This window comes from Hylaeus anthracinus, unplaced genomic scaffold (genome assembly GCF_026225885.1).
Source record: "Hylaeus anthracinus isolate JK02 unplaced genomic scaffold, UHH_iyHylAnth1.0_haploid 12002, whole genome shotgun sequence".
Lineage (NCBI taxonomy): Eukaryota > Metazoa > Arthropoda > Insecta > Hymenoptera > Colletidae > Hylaeus > Hylaeus anthracinus.
In genome coordinates, this window is record NW_026534349.1 from 7,704,314 (window position 1) to 7,723,745 (window position 19,432).

A 19,432-nucleotide genomic window follows, 5' to 3' on the forward strand; every position below is an offset into this window, starting at 1 on the left:
GTCGGGCCCCTGAGGTCAATTAGCGCTTTTCAATAGTCTCCTCTCGTTCTGATCTCCGAAAACACAAGCAACCGCGTCGCGTTTCGTACAATCGCAACCTCTATTCTTATTAAAAAGTCTGTCAATCTTGGTTTCTTCGTTTCTGATCGAGTCTATTTTTAACCGACTTCGACAAGGAGCAGGTTACTCGATTCGACATGTATACTTTTTTAATCGGAATGAAACCTCTTGCACCTGGTAGAGTGTGTCTCCCAGGTGATCCCGCTATCAAGACATTTTGCGATTTCACATTTTGTACCTGTTTTTTGTTTTTTAATATATAAATTTTGTATATTATAAGCTATTAAATAGATAATTATTAACATGTAAACCATTTTCTCAATCATAAATGCTTAGACATTATAATTCAATATGAAATGCTACACTTTTATTATATTGTCTATAAAATACATTTATTGTTAATTAATATACATGTATAGATGTATATACTGATAAATAGATAACGTATCTAAAATAAAATTGATTATATGCATATTCATGAATATATCATATCAATAAATTGTAAATAAATATAATTCCAATAATTCGATAAAAATGTACTAATTTAATAAGTTCATAAATATGTGTATAATCAACTTTATTTGTGGACATTCTTTCTGCCGTAATATCGTTTGCCATAAACGCGTAAACATCCGGATTCCACTTACGAATAATTTCAACTCCGTTACTTTCCACGATTCGATCAAATACAGATGCGAAGACGAGACAAGAGTGTACGACTAAATTGTACGTATCCCTCGTGTTTTATCTTTTTATCCGTACGCAACGCCACTAGATCTCTCTCTTCTCGTTGCTTCCAGAAATGAGTCCTGGCCACAGTTTCCCTTCTAAACGATGCTTTCACGCGTAGATTGAAAGCTGAATGTAAAAGTTATCACGATCCTGCCTGATGGAAAACTGAACACAAGTCGCACAGCAATTACGTCCGTGGCTGAACTATCACGTTAATTGCGTTCACGCCTCGCGAGCATTTCTTCCTCGGATTCTCCTCCAGTCGGTACGGCACACCCTTCCAGTTTTTCTTTTTCTTTTTTAACGATGCCTTTACTCCTTGTAAGAAATATTACATGTACGGTAACATAAATATCAAAGAATAACGCGAAAGTTTTTTTCTACGATTGGACAGTGTGATATCGATTGAATATCACACTGCGATATGATGAATGTTTAATATTTATACCAGCAATTTACACTTTGTTTCGATTAGTTCTATCGCGTTGCGTATTGGGTGGCCTAGTTTGTTTGTGGAATAGAGATTTAATTATTTACAACTAACTCGTATTTAATTTACATCTAAAGTGCCTACTGGATGGTCTTGTCTGTTTTAGCTGTGATGGTGATTCGTAGCATTGTATGTAACTCCTAGTGTCAGACACGTTTAGTAAATATAGTATAATAATTGGTAAATATGGAAAAGTTGGATACTTGAGGGGGTTTCCATTATGCACCTATTATTTTGTTTTTTTCTTGTTTCTTTTTGATAATAAACGAAGGTTTGTGTTGATGGCCACTGCAATCCATTTACACAAACTTTAATAGCCACGACATTTCGCGTATTATACTCTTACTATTATTATAATTATCAAGTACATTTGCAATCTGTTAGAAGAACATCAATAAGCGATATTTGTTGGCTACTGAACTTCGTATACATTGAGAAGTTGCAACGACCATCAGGTTGAGACTTGGGTCATGTATATAGATTTATTGTAATGGAGATCAAGTCGATAACTTAAAAGAAAATACTTCAGGTTAAAGTTCGAGGCCTTTTTTTAGTATCTACCAGCAACACGAGATGTTTCTTAGCATTCTATTGCCATGATTGCTAAGCTATCTAGATTTGAGAATCAGCTCACCTTTACCTCACCGACAATCATTTTGTTGACACTTCGAGTTCCAAAGAAATTAAACCTAAAGAAACATTATTGCTGATAGATTTGCTGCGTGAAACCTAATGGTGACTGAGAGTCACATTTCGAGTCCAAAGGGTTAATTTCTCCGCCTGATATTTAAATTCTGAAAAGAAAATTCTCGTATTTTACCTGCCAACTGCGTGTGGCCCCTTAAGAAAATCGTAGAAGTCCTGAAGTTCCTGACAATGGCGTCGACGCGTTAAAAATGTCGCGAAGAATTACGTCATGGGATTGATGAAAGATCCAAGAAGTGGTTAGACGTAAATATCAAAGCGCAGGGAGTGCGGGCATATCGAAGATCACGGCACACCCTCCCAGCCGTACTCTGATCGTTTCTCGCGACAGACAGTCGATCACAGGGGTTTCCTCCTCTCTGCAAAGTTATTAAATCGTCGAGTTGTCCTTTTGCACGTTCACCGAGCAGAGCTAGCGAAGACGACCAGAAGGGAAAGAGTGTCGAGGATGAAAGAGAGGAGGAGAAAGAAGTTTTCAGAGAAGTTGCGAGGCCGTCTGTTCCTCGCCGCGGCCGCGGGGAAAGGAAACGAGGATAATGGTTGCGTCTACCTGATTAAGAAAAAGGGAGACGCGAGGCGGTGAACGAGAGAGACAACCCATTAGCGTGGAGTCAACGGCATGGCGAGCCTGTTGGGAGCGAGAGAGTTGAGGATTTTTTCTCTCGGTACCTTTCTCAGTCTTCCGGTTACAAACGAGGGATCGCAGCGCGGCGGAATCGAAGGTTGCGGCGGATCGGGAGGAATAATGGGAAATCTCGCGGGTGAAAAAGGAAAGGTGGGAGTGGTAGCTAACCCAATTACACGTGGAAAGTAGTTGCGGTCGGGCATGTCTCATCTGTTCCACGCGCAACTGTGTTAACCATGTTTCTTCGTGGGATATAGGTCTTTTTGTAATGCGGAGTTGCGGTAGGAATTTTAGTGCAACGAAGATGAAAATGATTATTCAAGCTATCAGACTAGCATTTTTATTTGTTGACCCATTCACTGGCAACTACGAGATATCTCGTTGTTCAAATTGATTGAAATTACTCGAGGGATAAGTTTACAGCCTGTTGGGTCACGAATTATTGCAAAAGAAGATCGTAAATCTGTTTTTAAAACAAAAAAGAACCCGGCTCGTGATATTCATGTTTGGGTAAAAATCTTCATCGCGAGTCAGACTCGTCAAAGTATGGCAAGGAGTTAAACGTATATTTTAGAAGGTTGTGGTGTCTTGTTAATTCCTGTTTATTATGCTACAAATATCTGTTTACTTGGATGTAATGAAAGATTCCAGTCCTCGACAAAGTAACACGAAAGGGCAACTTATTTCTTCACTGAACACACATGAAACGCCAAGTTGCCCCAAGTGTTGATCTTTAGGGATCTCGAGAAACCTAGAGGGTAGATCTCCTTCAAATTGCCACGACACATAAAGAAATTGGCTTACTATTCGGGAACCTAAGTGTTGACTTAGGAGCACCAATTTAGATTCGAAAGGGATTTATTCACGAGTGGAATCGAGTCGTCCTGAGGTACCGGATTGTTTACTAGATGTTTAGGGTGTCGTTACCAAATATCTACATCTCCAAATTTTCTCGATTATCCTTTGTTTAATGAAGTATACACTCATCGAATGGTACAGAACATTTCTCGAAAAAAGTAGTAATAGTAGTAGCGGTAATAATAGTAGCAACAGTAGTAGTACAATAGCAGTTTATTAGTAATTTATGCCTTTCGATTACAGAACAGACTGGGTATATTACATGAAATGCATATCTTACCCTATATTTACATCTGCTCTTTCATACATAATCTACACCCTCGCCTAACTTACTTCCTACGCAACAACTTGTCCTACTTTTCTTAACTGCCTATCTTTGATTGGTCTTTGTTCTTATTTTTCCCTTTCCCTATCCATGTTCCTCTCCTCCCCCAAGCCCACCGTAATTTCCTCATTTCTTCTACCGTCTACTAATCTTATATTTGTTCACGACACGTTGCAGAATCTCTCTCATATCTGTTATTGAAATTTTTAATAAATTTTGATATCTGGTATAAGATGTTTAATAGTACTTATTTGTAAGTATCTGTAGTCGTCGCTTTGCCAGTTCACAGATTCCATACAGTGATTAGATACTATTTTAGTAGATACTATTTCGTTACTGATATACATTATTATTGTAGGACTCCCTACAAAAAATGAGCAACGTAAAAAGCGCAACAACTTTTGATTCACCCTAATATTTTTAGTTTAAGACACTACCTTTTCATCCTTCGTCAAACATCTCAAATCAAACTCCGGTAGTAAAAAGTCGAAAATCCTTCCTTCGATAACTGATGACTTCATCCTTGCTAATCATTCCCGGACCTCTACCTCGTTACCTTACCCTCTACCGGCCATTGAACCTAAGATAATCTCTACCTCTCTATTTTCCGTTTCCTGAATCTATAAAACTCATTACTTTATCCATTGAAGGCAAGAATTGTCCGAAACGTCTTAGCACGAGGAACTCTGTACAGGCTACACTGTATCACTGAAATATCTACATTGACTTCGTTTAACCCCTTGCACTATTTTCACGAGTCTGACTTGTGACGAAAATTTTAGGCCAAACTTGAAAATCACGAGTCAGACACGTTGTTAAATTTATTTAGTTTCAGCGTAGTACAAGGGGTTAATTTCGCCTGACGTTTTAACTAATTAAATACAATAAAACAACGACTCCAGCGAAATAGAACAAACGCACACGAAGTCAAGGGCCTTGTCTCAATGCTTTGGATGTTTCCAACACATTTCGTTGAAGTTTCATGACTAGATCAGGGTCTGAAGAGAGTTCTACTCTTCAACAATAGTGAATGTGTGAAAATATACTATACTGACGAATGGAGTTCCTCAAGGATCCGGCCTCGAGATGCGCTTTCTAGTAGAAGGACTATGGGAAACTATTACAATATATGCCACTTATCCCGGAACCTTCGAATCGAGGGGCATGATTTTCCGAATAATAAAAATCCTAACACGTATAACGAACGTGTGATTGGCACTCGCGAGCCAGCGTTGCGCGCGCACGAGCATGGAACCAAGCACTGCAACTGCACACATGTTGCGGCACCTTCGTGGCCTTCGGGCGTCATTCACTTGCAACGGTCCGAGCCGCTGGCGCTGGTTGCCATCCACTTTCATTACAAGTGTGCGAGCCCGCGCAAGCGTACGCCTTTAATTACATTTTTGCTACGCAACTCCCGAGAGAGATGAAGCGAGAGGTTGTAGGGAACGATGACGGGAGGGTGGGGGTGGAAGGACGACGGCGCAGGATAGACAAGGGATCCGCACAGTGGGCAAATCCATTGATCTACCTGGACAAAACTGAGATGTTTTTAGAGACCTGAATTAATTTTTGCTGTTACGAAATTCTGATGCCAGATTCATAATCAGCGACCACAAAAACTATAATGCATCAATTTTTACGCAAATCTAATAAATTTTTAATGTACATGTCGGCCATATTAAATCCACCATTTAGAACTTCGAAATTCTGATGTCGTTTTAGTAATTTAGTAGTTCATTGATTGGTGACATGGTCAATCTAAAGTCGAAAGAATGAGGCACTTACTACAAATAAGTAGTTTTAAAATGTTTCATTCTAAACTCAATTCGGCAGATTTGAAGAGTATATATATAAATTTTTGCAATTTTTAACCCTTTCAAACCTGGCGTTCACAATTAAGGACCCAAAATTTAAAAATTAAGAAAGATTAATTTTCCTGAAAAACTAACATTATTAGGATTCTTTTTATTTTTTCTATACTAGCTTTACTTCGTGTTAACCCTAAAAATTAAATTACAGTAGTACCGTTGCTCTACCGAACTCATCGATCAAAAATCCTATCGAAATTCCATTTTTGAGTGTTTCGTCTGGATCAACGTTTTTGCCCACCGTGTATCGCTCGGTCGTAGATACAGTTGAGCGCAGTGGTAGCGTAATGTCGTTATCATTAGAAAAATCGATGGTCTCATTTATCATCCGGCGAAAATCGAAGGATTCAGGATCTTCGTTGGAGCGTGCGTCGCCCGACGGGACCGAGTCGAAAATTGGAGATTAATGCGGTGCAATTGAACGTGGTTTGAGAGACAGTGTCGCTGAGATAATAGGGATCCTCGCGAGCGAAAAAGAGGACAAGCGGCAGGAGCGAATCGCGGAAGGCCAGTTAGCCCAGCAGCCGTCCGCGATGCAAATAGATTTCCCGAGACACTCGTACAGCAGTTAATGCATTCCCAGTCATTAATAATCGTTCGCATGAGGCTCCGTTGTGTTAAACGCTCGTTAAGCTCGGCTAGAGGCTTTTAAAGAAACCGTCGAATTAATTCATGTAATTTACAATCCTAGTATGCCACCGGCACGCAACTCCCGGCGACGATGCTACGATGAGTTATAATCATTAAGGATTTCGCATTTTTCTCACCGACGCGGCCCTGTCTTTTCCGCCTTATCGTTCGTATATCCTCGCATTAGAGCCACTGTCGAATACGGGAATTCTATAATACGATTACTGGATGCCGTATCAAAAGTCACCCGACCAGAAACACCAAAGCTCACGGTTAGGGGTGGACGTAATCCGACGCGTTAATTACTCTTCCAACTTTCAACGTTAATTCCGAGGTCGAAGGTATAGCTACGAGAAATACGCGAAAGAATGGGGGGGGGGGGGGGGGCTCAGACGTCGATCGTGGCTTCTTCCTGGTACCTGATTAGGGTTAGGTGGGATAGAAACTGTTTTCCTTCTTTTGCTTTGCTTTTGGTGCATGATGGGATATTTTTTAACCCAATATTGAAAGTTGAAATTATTCATGGTCATTGAGTTTAATATTTTATTTGACCCATTCAATGGAATTACTCAAGGGATAAGTTTATACCCTTTTGAGTCTCGAATTATTGCACAAGAAGATTGTAAATTTTCTTTGTAAAACAACATATTTGATATCACTTTATATTGTTACGTTTCGGATTCACCATTACAACACTTTAATATTCAACAAATATAACAGAACGTCAACAGGTAAACGAATACGATATAAAGGCGTTCTGCTTGTAATGTCAATGGACTAATGCTAAATGTCAAGTATGTGAAAGCATTAATTTGTATAAATCAAAAATGAGATTAATATTAAGTTTGATTAATAGTATACAATTTAATGTAGGCGTTTTAATATTATCTTTCAAAATTGTATTAAAAATTCAATCCTCAAATTCAATTTTACACCACTTAATTCACCGACGAAAACCATACAAGACTACATATTCTGAAAATTTGATCTAGGAAATAACTGGTAGCTGATCTCCACGCGACCGAGCCCCCTTAAAAGCGGTCGACTGTCAATTGCGTGTCGCTGGCGATTAAAGAATCAGTTGGTCACCATAAATAATTAATCGAGCCAGCGAGGTTCCGCGTCACGATTTCGCTGTGCTTACACGGAGTTCGATTTTATGGCGTTCCAAGGTCGAGCCGTGGCACAAGGTGCTCCCGTGACGGATCTCCGTGATCCTGGACGAATCGTGAGAGACAGTGGTCGCTCCATTGATTGCTGTTTACATGCGGTCGTAAACAAGCCATTATGTAATCCCTCGTGAGTACGCTCTCATACATAATTTACAAGCGCCGCTCTCCTCGCCCTCCCCCTTCCCTGTGGCCATGGCGTTTTCCGTTTCGAGGATGAAGACAATGTGGCGTGCGCCTCCTCGGGAGAACTCCGTTGTCCAGTCGTTTGTCTCACCTTGGAGACAGGTTTATGGTACCGCGGGTGTTCCCGTTGCCATCGTTTCGTTCCATCTCACGAGTCAATCATTTTTTTTTCATTTCTTTCGGTAGCTATTGTTGGAAAGGTGGTTTCTACGATTCCAACTGGTCGTTTGTCGATTAGGAGCGGACTGATCCAGTTGGGATTAGGTAGGAATGAACTTCCAGGATAGTCAGAATTATATAGAAATTATTTTCGAATGGAATGTTGCGTGTAATGTATGTTCTACAAGTGAGTACTCTTCATGAGTATTAGCTGTACATTCAGGACTCAAAGAATCGTCTTCCAGGATAGCCAGAATTATATAGAAATTATTTTCCAATAGAAAGTTGCATGTAGTGTACGTTCCACAAGTGAGTACTCTTCCTGAATATTAACTATACATTCAGGACTCGGGGACCATTCGGAACATAACCTCTGAAGGCCAAGGTCTGGAGACTCAATGCTGGGAAAACTGGCCCTTTTATTTTCCGATTTATCGAGTTGGCATGCTTGAAACCACCTTACAACTCCAGTCTTGAGTAAGTCTTGGTGTAAGGACGATTATTCTTAGAAATCTTCTTATCGATGAAAACATACGCGATCATCTGAGGATATAGCCTAATAAGCAGAGGATTACTTTTACTTTTTGTTCGTTTCATTCTTTTGAAATACGTTGGCATCCTTATATTTTGCGAATACTATAGCGATATCTGGATTTATCGTCGATCAGTAAAATTCCAGGATTGATGATTCTATAATCTTGCTTTTAAACGTAGTCTATATATGACAACTAAGAAGAAGATTGTCTATATATGTTGTCTTTTGTCACTAACTTGATTTTTCTTTGTTTCAGGTAAGCCACGGGAACATATTAAACGAATTCGCAGTTGATTTCCAAAGAAACTTCTCATCACAGGTATTTACATATCACTAAGTCATTCATAAATATGCAGTTTTTCCGGCGTGTGTTTAAAATGGGAATAAATAACACCATCTACTAACAATCAATCAAACAGAAAATCTCCTTTGATTTTTTACAACCTCGATCCATTAATTTTTTTATTGTGACGATTGGAATACTTATTTATATATCTTCTTTAACTATTATGAATTATATGTTCTTCAGTGATGTAGTCAAGACGTTGCTCTTTTTTTTGTTCGAATTCAAAAATCGTTTATTCTTTTATGAACTTTCTTTTATAAACTACAGTCACAAATGATTGAATATAAAGGTACAGGATTAATTTCTACAATTAATATATATTTTAGCGAACAGATACAAGGGGCCCCTGCTCGAGGGGACCTGAAGCGATGCCCACTTAACGTCACGCACCTGTTCTCTCTTTTTCTCTTTCTCCTCGACCGCGTCTTGAGAACTTGGCCAGCGACGACTCATTAAAAAGGCCTCGTAGGTTTTCATTCGTCGCGGCGATTTCATACCGCGGGATTCGCGCCTCGTACCGCGTCGCGTCGCGGCGCTTCCTTTCGTCCCACTTTTTACCCCGTCCGACGCGTCAATTAATCAGAGTCACCGTTTCAGCTTCCGCGAGAACTCACTCGAAACATTCGATGCGACCTTCGATCGGAATCGATACCATTACCCTCGCTATGATTGCGATTTTATTGGCGCCTGAGCTGCATATACTTTCTTTCATTCGAAAGAAGAAATGAAGAAATTCGTGTACCCATCGAGAGTCATTAACTCTTTGTATTCGTCAAATCAATTTTTAGAAAATATCAGCTTACAGGGAATGACGAGATGAAACTTTTTTATATTTACAATTTACTCATAGGATGCTCAATTTCGGAAATAAAAATTGAAAAGTTAAAATTTCGTTGCAAAAATTGAATTTTAGGAAAAAGGTCATCTAAATTTTCAATGTTTATCTCTGAAACTAAACGTCGTATGAATAAACTGTAAGTATAAAAAAGTTTCATTTTGTCGTTCTCTATAAGCCGATACTTTTTTCAAATTTACACCTTTACGACTCTTAGAATTTCCAGCAAAAATCGTCCCGCAGTCAAAGGGTTAATTTTTAGTAATTCGATTGTCAGTTTTATTTATTTTCAAGTTCTTTGAAGTCTAGTTACTATTATTAACTTTCTATCTTTTATAATAAATATATTTCAAATTTTATTCATTTTTAATGTACGCTAGTATGAGAAGTATACAAAACGTATGCCGAGAATATTTTATAAATGAGTATCTTGATATTAATAATTCATTTTGCATACTTTCGACGTACTTCCAGTGTATACAGTGTATTATACTTATCAACTCGAACAAGAAGATTTAAATAATTCAAGAAAATAACTCCGTAAGTATCTCACAGAAATAAGTAGTCCAAAAAATGTTAGATTATGCAGTCTCCAATTATCTAAGAACAAAATCTCAGCCTCCTAAAACTTTCCACAAGAACTAGTCTGACGTGTTAAATTGGTTGGAGGATCCTCATCTCGCGTATTTCATTTCTCTAGCATTTCCCGTTCCGTTCCGCGCGAAAAAATTCCCGTCTTGATGGTCGCACCGCGATTGCCAGGACAGCCTGTATAGGTGCGCGGCGTCGTAATGACCAGAGCGCAGCGAACGGTCGATGGATCGCTCGAATGCCATGGTAGCATCGTAAAGCCGCATTTTTCGCGTAACTGGAAAGACCGCGGGCGCCCTTTTCTCCGCGTGGCGCGGGGACAGATAGGGTATAGTTGGAGGGAGCGGCAAGAAGGTGGACGACTAGAGATGAAACGACGTAACAGGAAGCCGAAGGTGATCGAAGGTCGGTGAAGGAAGACGAGCGTGACTATCGGTGGACGATTGGCGAGGGACCAAAAGGAAAATTCTGACCGAGTGGAAGGCGGCGGTTCTATCGGTCGTCGAGAAGGAAACCTCTTCTAGCTTCGGTGGCAGCTCGGACCGCGAAGCCAAGATGAACGGCCACGCTCGAGGGATCCTCTGACGCGTCGCATCCGCACCGACGGAATCTTACATAACACGCGCCACCTCCCGTTCCACGTTATTGTTGCCTTCGTTTCTGTCGTTTGCTCGAAATGCCGATGTCGTCATTCCCGCGGCTACGGGAACGGCCTCGGCGTACAGGAGATACGCCATCGGAATGGCTACATCTCGACGCCCGCGCCGCCTTTGAAGATCGTTTGACGTTCGGAAGTAGCAGAAATGATTCGGTTAACCCTTTGACGATCAAGCATCCTTGAGAAATACACACGGTTCGTGAGCAAGTTTCGTTCCACGTATTCGACAGATTATTCCATGTTGGAAGATGCAAGAATCGCTATGTTTCTTCAGAATGAAGAATTCATGGCTGAAGATGAAGAAGATGTCATGACGGAGTCAAATGTAGGTTCTTAACCCTTAGTAACTCTCAATAAACATCTAAACAAATTCAATCTAATACCTATGCTCGTTATCTTGATCATTATCAACAGTTTAATATCACATAGATCGAACCTAAGCAACGATAGTCCGACTCAGCTGCTGGAATTGTTGGGAAACACTGAGAACCAGGTGCATTCCGACAATAATTTCAATAACTGGTGACTGAAATTATTTGTTGCATTCTGTTTTGTAAAAAAGATAGACTCGCAGGAGCACAGATATTTATTGCACATGAAATGCCTGAAATGGCGTGCAAATCGCCAGGAATGCGTTCTAGCTACTGGCAATGATGGCTCGTGAATTGCATTCTGTATCTTTCAAAGTTTCTGACAGACGGAATTGTTCGAAGTGATTTTCACGAATAAGGATCTTCTAGTTTCAATTTCCTATTGTTACGCAAAGGTTTCTCGTCCCCGCAGAACTTCTATTGTCTTGATAATTGTGTTCGTTTTCTCGTAAATATTCTAAATTTGCGCCACGCTTTTGTCATTCCTGTATTACAACAACAACAACAACAACAACAAAAACAGGCATTATATGACACACTCTTCAATGATTTATGCAAACACGTAATGCAACATTCGTGAATGTTAAATTTTATTTTCTAGTATCTTCGTTATTTTCTACGTATTTTCAACGTATGTTTCTAGGTAGAGTTAGGGCAGTTTTACTAATTTACTAATTTTACAAGAAATTTTAAAGCGATACGTATGCATGGACTCTTTAAACCTATTACATACCACAGTATTAATATTCAAAATTCTTGAGATGTTTCTAGGAGGAGTTAGGACAGTTTTGCTTCAATACTAATTAACCGACTTTTTTACAAGAATCTTCAAAGCCATACATATTCATATACTCTTCGAACCTTCTACGATATATATCAAACTATTAAGATTCACAATTCCTCAAAATCAGTATCTTTCTATGAGGAGTTGGGGTAGTTTTGCGTCTTTACGACGACTTCCTCGGAATAACCGCGAAAGGGTACGGGAGTAGTGACCAGCTACAGGTGGTTCTACGTTTTTCGTTTCCCCTCCTTGCTGGCTGCCGATCGCTATTACTCTGGTTCTCTACCTTTTAGCCTCTTTTCTCCCCCTTCTGCTGCAAGCAGCGTGCACGCGCGTTTGCGTTTTGAAGCGCCGCGCGGAATAGCTGCTGCTCCAGGCATAATTACTTGGAATTGCGCTGAACGCCATTCCGCGCGATAAAGTATTTCACCTAGACGGTGCCAGGTTCCACGACCAGGCGATGGTACTTTTCAGAGGAGGATATTCAAGATCCGAGACTCTAATCATAGACTTTTTAATAAAAAATCGTTTCCAGAGTATACATACACTTCGCAGTTTACTTAACTGTTCGATTTACTTGGCAGATTTACACTGTAGGTTTTATCATAGTGATCCTGGAGTTGGTTAACACCAAGTTTGCAGAACGTGAACGTTTTGACGTTTATAACAGTTTTCCACGAATTCTGTACATTCTATGCTATTCATATTTTGCATATAAGGTTTGTTTAATTTTGTGTAATGTGTGCGTTTATTGTGTGCGGTACTTCTCTGGTGACACCTGTGCGGTATTTATATAGAATGAATTATAAAGCGCGCGTTGCGTGATACGTGTTACAATGTACGCGATGTAGATGATAAATAAAACATGATAAATGAAGAGAAAAAGAAAAATCAGATACATAAGTCCAACTTAAAACCCAGTAAATTTAACACGACTCAATCACGAGCTTGTGTGCGATTGTTTTTTCTCGTTGGTCTGCTCGACAGGTATAGTACAATCGACTACTTCTTTTCATCCAAAGGGTTCTTCAATAGAAGCTTTAGGAATCTCTATTTTAAATGAAAGTGTATATAATTACAATTTTCAACAGACACGTAACGAAAACAAGAAAAGGTACTTGTTGTAATTTACTTGGAATAATTCCTAAAGAACTCTTTATTTTGTAGCAATTCGACTAACAAGTGCCTTCATTCAGAATAATATAATATTTCGATCATGGTATAAAACTGATCGAGGAGAAATTCTTTCGGTGAAGAAGATCAAGGAACGTGGAATACTGCGAGCCCATTGTGTGCAGGATGAATTCCACGATGGCGGGAGTCCAGGAACGCTCAGAATTCATCGAATGATAGAAAGCTTGAGGAACGGGTGCAGCTCGTTTCAGGGAGGATATGGAATGCCAGTCATACGCAGCTGACGTGATGCTCAGCGTCAACGACTTATTAGCGCGATTCCTGCTACCACGAAAAATAATTCCACGGGAACATTGTTGGTATACAGACGTTGATTAAATTACTGGAAGTACCGAGAAAGAAAAATAATTATTCTCATTCGACTTCTTGAGGCATACAATTTAAAGAAAAGAAAAGAAATATCTGGCTGCACAGACTACAATTTCATTACTTATTCAGCATAAAATTAACATTTAATGAATAATAAATATCAATATAATAAGTAGGGTGAAATTAATATGTTTGTTTTAATAAATAATCAACACAATTCAACAATAAATTTCATCGATAATAAAATGTGTTCGATACAAATAATGTTCAATAACAAAAATTGGTCAAGCTTAACTACAACAGTGTCGACAACTTAATGATAATGTAAAACTATAAATATAATCTTTCGTTTGTAAATTTCAAAATTGAATGTTTTTCCATCTTTAGTTAATGTATATTGATCGAGTCTTCCTTCGTGCAATTTTACATTATTTATTTCATTCTTGTTTACTGTATTTAATATTTATTGGATCATCTTTCGATTCCTTTATAACCTTTTCTCTAGTCTTACCAAGGATTACTCAAAGTAAAATGTATTCGCCTCTAATAATTATTGCTAAGGGCTATTATACATTTTGCCCATGTAGTATCTCGTCATTTCATTAGTAAACAAACAGATAACGACTCAGAGCTCAATGAGTAAAGCAGCGTGCGATCCTTTTGAATTTTCATTTCACGCGGATTGCTTGCATTAATGTGTTTTTCCAGCGCAATGGAATCTTGACAAAAACGTGAGCGAACGTATCGCTAATGGCACACCAGGTGGGGAAAAAAGAAGAGTAACGATCATCGTTAGCGACACGGTCTCGGTATCGATGGATATTAAAGACACCACGCATAAACGAGCGACGAAGGACACGTTGCATTCGATTTTCTGAAATCTAATAAACGTTTGCACGTTGGATCCAATGAATCAGCGGATTCTTGATCGTTTCGCGATTCAATACGAATTTCAACCCGTACCTAACGTGTCGTGGAATCTGTTAGTGTCGAAGTTTTGTCATTAATAAATAAAATCTTGAAGCCTCTGTTGGAAAGCCTTGCAAGATTAAGTAGTCTCAATATCAGAATGCAATATCATGAATAATGTATCTTCAGAGGATTGCACATGAACAAAGGAGAAATCTAAATTATTCGCATAGTTATTGGGAATGGAAACAATATGATTAACTGGCTCACGTGGTCCATACTTTTATAACTTAAGCAGCGGAAAATTGGATTCCTCCTAAAAAATATCTATGTAGCACAGGTATTAACGATCCTCGGAATACGAATAAAGATTTGATCTCATACTGTTCCACTATCCGCCAATGGTATCACGTGAAACGTGTTTAATATATTGGAGTGTAGTCGTGATCTAAATAGGACATACTAATTTGTATTCTATACGATGCAAATCTTGTAATTAGAAATATATCTTGCATTCACTCGTACATTACTTCACGCTTGCAGTACGTGGGCCATTAAATGATAGAAACAATTCTTAAAATAAAAAATTAATTGCAATTATAATATTTTTATATTTCAGTTCAGTAATAACATTGTAACATTTAATTGAAAGATTCTTGTTCTTTATCATTAGACTTTTTATTGCTCTTCGATACTTAATATACAATTTTTTGTTCCAAATATTAATATTGTTATTATTTTTAAAACATCTGTCTAAAAAATATTACAAAAATTTCTTATTATATTAAAAACATACTTTAAATTGCATTGATAATATTTTAACATTCGGTTAAAAGTTCTTTTCTCTTCATTATTACATTTCTGACTTTTGTTCCAAATATTAATATCGTTATTACTTTCAAAACACTTCTCTAGAAAATATTACAATATAACCCTTGTTATATTAGAAATATACTGACATAGAGAATGCTTTTAATCGAAGACCAACCTACACAAGATTCCTTGCCAAAGCCCTCGGAAATCGTAGAGTCGTCACTATTCGTAAATTCGCCACAACTGATCCAGAGGATGGCCATCTCTGGCCTTAACAAACCGTCAACGGTACGTCAGATTTCCGCGAAACGACTGATACGCAACAGTCGCTCGGCTTCCTCTTCCAATCTATTCACGCGTACCCAGAGCTCATCTCCTTTGTGTGCAAGTACACCGAAGAACTGTTGCTCCAAGAAGAAGGAATTACGTAAGGCAATTCCCCACTTCGAAGCGAGATATGTCAACGTCTATATTCTTCTGTCCTCTGTTGTTTCCATAGCGAGCACGTTCCTCAGCCTCTGTCGTCGATGACGACGCGACGCTCGCGGCAACACGCAGTAGTACACCGTTGCGTAAGACCGAGAACGACGAGGACGCATCGGTGCATCCGGCCCTTTCAGACGGGACACAGGAAGCCCCGGAAGTCCTTTGACTGTCGCTCGATCGTTCGAACAAGTCGCTTATTGGTCAACGCTGAATCGTCGCGATTCGAGCCAACGTTTTGCAACGACTGCGAAGACTGGATCTTCGGGTCTCCAGAACGTTCAGTAGTACCTCGCTTAAACGAAGAACATCATTCTCAGCCTCGGACACACGAACTCGTAGCTGAGCTTACCTTCTACCTTACCAGCTACCTTGTTACCCTCTAGCTTGCCATAGCTGAAGCTCAGTACCCTCTAACCCTTTGAAACTGAGCTTAGCATCCTCCAGCTCCACGATAGCTGAGTCTAGCACTCTCTAATTCCCCCATAGCTGAGCTTACCACCCTCTAACTCCACGATTGCTGAACATAGTACTCTGTAACCTCCCAAAGCCGAGCCCAGTACCCTCTAGCACCACGATAGCTGAGCTTAGTACTCTCTAACCTCCCGTAATTGAGCTCAGTACCCTCTAGTTCCCCGTAGCTGAAACTAGCACCATACTAGCACCATAGTCGTATACTTCAAAGCGTCAAACGTACGAGAATTAGTTCATCAGACCTAACGAAACTGTCAATGGAAGCTATCTGTTTGACACTAGCAAACTAAATTTAAATATAAATGTATTTATATATTCGTAATGTACATACAAAGTTATAAATTCGCATGTAAATTGGAAATGAAAGGTAACCAAGATCAACAAGTAGGTATAATCATTTGTAATATGTATAATTTCTAAATTCGTATGCAATCACCACTTAAGTTTAAAAGTATATGGATATGAATATTTTTCTTGATTAAAGTGTTACTTTTTATGTTACGTTTTGTAATAAAAAAAAATATAGGTAGAATATTTCTGCATTAATTATAAACGTGTTTTATTCATGTTCTCGCCGTTTTTCATGGATATCAATGCCCAAGTGACAGTGATCGATGATTTTTATTCCGAACGACTCCAGATCCTGACTACTCGAATGGAAACATTGCACAATTTGTTGCGAGAACTTACATACAATCGAGCCACTTGTAAGAGTCTCGGGTAGCTTTTTAGTTGATTGTTCGAGCGAGCCCTTTAAGTGTAAATCGTTATAATTGAAGCCACTGTTCTATACTTTCGTGATAGTTCTTCTCGCAGACTTCCTCTTGAATGGAATCCTTGTTGGAATTTTCCTTCAACAGAGAAATTTATTTCGACGGTTCGGGGAAGACTGAGATTGCCCTTTGCTTGATCCATTCTTCGAGTCCTTTTGTCATCGTAACGACCGAAGCCATTGTTCTGGATTCCAGTAGAAGTTCTGCTGCTGTAAACTTTGCAAATATGTTCAAGTCCAGACTGTATGGAATTTTTGAGAGTAAATTTATCTGTATCATTCCCAAGAATTAGAACTAAGGGGACCTTGCGACACTGATGTCACTGAAAATTAAGTGAAAAACCTATGTTATTCTACTGTACCTACTGGCATCTAAAATTAATCTAGAGCAGTTGTTTTGAAATATTTGCAATTGTTTTAGATTTTTCGTTGCAGCACTACACCATATTGGAGATTCGGCGTGGTCTGATCGTTGTTGTCTATATTCTACTGAATCTACGACACAAGAACCGTTCGACTCTAAGCAACGTTACTATGGAATATTCGATAAATAAACGATAGCGAATGATTAATTACATTGAACTATCACGTTATCGTTTTATGTTATTTATTTGAAAAATTTTGTACATTTGTGTATCCGTTGTTTAAATATAAAATTAGCCGTATGTGTCTTTTACGAAGGAAAGAGGTCAGGTCTAAAGATTTATCATTCCGTTTTGGGTTAGACTTCTCGGAATGATATCATAAAACTTACAACCATCCATCATTTTGTAATTAACGCTTCTAAAAGCACATTTAATTAATTACAATTTCTTTACAATTACCATTCTAAAATCAAACTTAGAATTTAAATGCTTTGACATTATTGCATATAATTGGTCACTGTTAGATATTTCCTTTTGAACCTCTTAGTCGTACAAAAAATGGGCAAAAAGGATTTTTTGTGCCAACGATACGCGGTATTCCCAAGCGGTCAACCATCCAAGTACTAACCGCGCTCAACGCTGCTTAACTTCAGTGATCAGACGAGAACTGGTGGTTCCAACGTGATATGATCGTTGACTAACAACTATTTATTCGATTTACCTCTAGATTGAATTTCCTTCGCATTTCGTCATTCGATGGCAGAAATGCAAATATTAAAAAAAAATAATTAAAGACTTCTTTCTGTCTGTTTTATCTTGCTTTAATTCGCCATTTTATTTTTATTTCAAATTTTTTAGGTTTTCGAAATGATGTGTGTATATTCTAAATGGATTAAAAATTTGTACAAGTATCTCTTGATTACAATTAAGCAAATTTGATTCCAAGTAAAACATGAAAAAACTCCAGATTTCATCGTGAGACATTTCTCTCTCGAGAATCAATTTATTCCATTTCATATGTATAAGCCTAGAACTCGGATTACTTATTGAAAAGATCATTTGCCTATCTACTTTCCATTAACACTTTCTGTTTCTTCAATGCTATTGAAAAGTAATACTTTTCCTCGCACATCAGTTCTCTCTTTTATACACAAAATTATATATTTGCTTCTTCTACGATTATCTCAGTTAATTAATCGCCGTTAGAGAGGATTCAAACTGAGAAACGTTTATTACATTAATTATCTAACTCATACCAGTCTATCATTATCTGTATTCTTCGATAAACTTTTGATACATACACATACATACGTACATAATTCAACAGTCTCCTTAAACGCTCAAGTTTCTCTACGATAAATGGACAGTATCGTGATCCGGGATCGGATATCTCGATGAGACAATGCTAATGCAACGATCAAACTTTTTTTTATTATTACCGTTTTTGTCGTAAAACTGTTACCATCATATTCCTGACATTTTTCTTTTCGACCAAACACGACTCAATTCGCAACGTATTTACTACATATTGTCTCAGCATGTCGCTCCGTCCTCTTCTTCATTCGCTGTCCTTCTCTACACTCGAAGTTTGTTGCCAAAACATTAGAAGATACAGTATCGACTGAATGAGGCATGCAAGATCGGAGACCCAAAATATTGGCACTCGAGGTTTTATCTGTTTACACTTGGCACGTGCCGAGCGTCGAACGTAGAAAAGGACAGATAGTGAAAGAAGAAAGAGGTCCGAGAAAAAGAAAACACTGGACAGAAGCGTAACAATCGGAGAGGATCATATTACACCGGTGGTCGGGGCTACTTCGGCGAAACCACGGGCAAAAGAAATAAGAATGGGCTGGCAGCGGGGGGAGGGGGGTGGCATCTGTGAGACATACATGCGAAAACATACGTGCGAAAAGATACATGTAGATGCGAAGTTTAATTTTGTATGTGACGAGAGATGATATTCATTTAGGTTTCAGAAAATTATGATGCCAGCAGTACGATAAATAAACGATAATTTCTTTAGAAATATTAACCTTCTATAATGCAACTTGCAACTTTCAGGTCACATGCTAATACGTCGTGATTTTACTAAATAATTTTAATTCTTTCACATGATGACGTACACATTTTAATTATATAATGTCCCTGATAACCAATAACTATATCGATGACGGGTTTGT

The 19,432-nt window shown here is 38.6% G+C and overlaps 1 protein-coding gene and 1 non-coding gene across 5 annotated transcripts in view; one reads left to right on the forward strand and one right to left on the reverse strand.

Moving 5' to 3' along the window:
- LOC128891648 (homeotic protein distal-less) overlaps nt 1–19,432 on the forward strand; it is a 135,894-nt gene that overhangs the window by 51,990 nt on the left and 64,472 nt on the right. The gene's annotated exons all lie outside the window — the stretch shown is intronic.
- Nucleotides 17,829–17,947, reverse strand: LOC128892568 (5S ribosomal RNA). The gene has a single exon (XR_008461097.1). It is a non-coding gene; the product is annotated as a 5S ribosomal RNA (ribosomal RNA).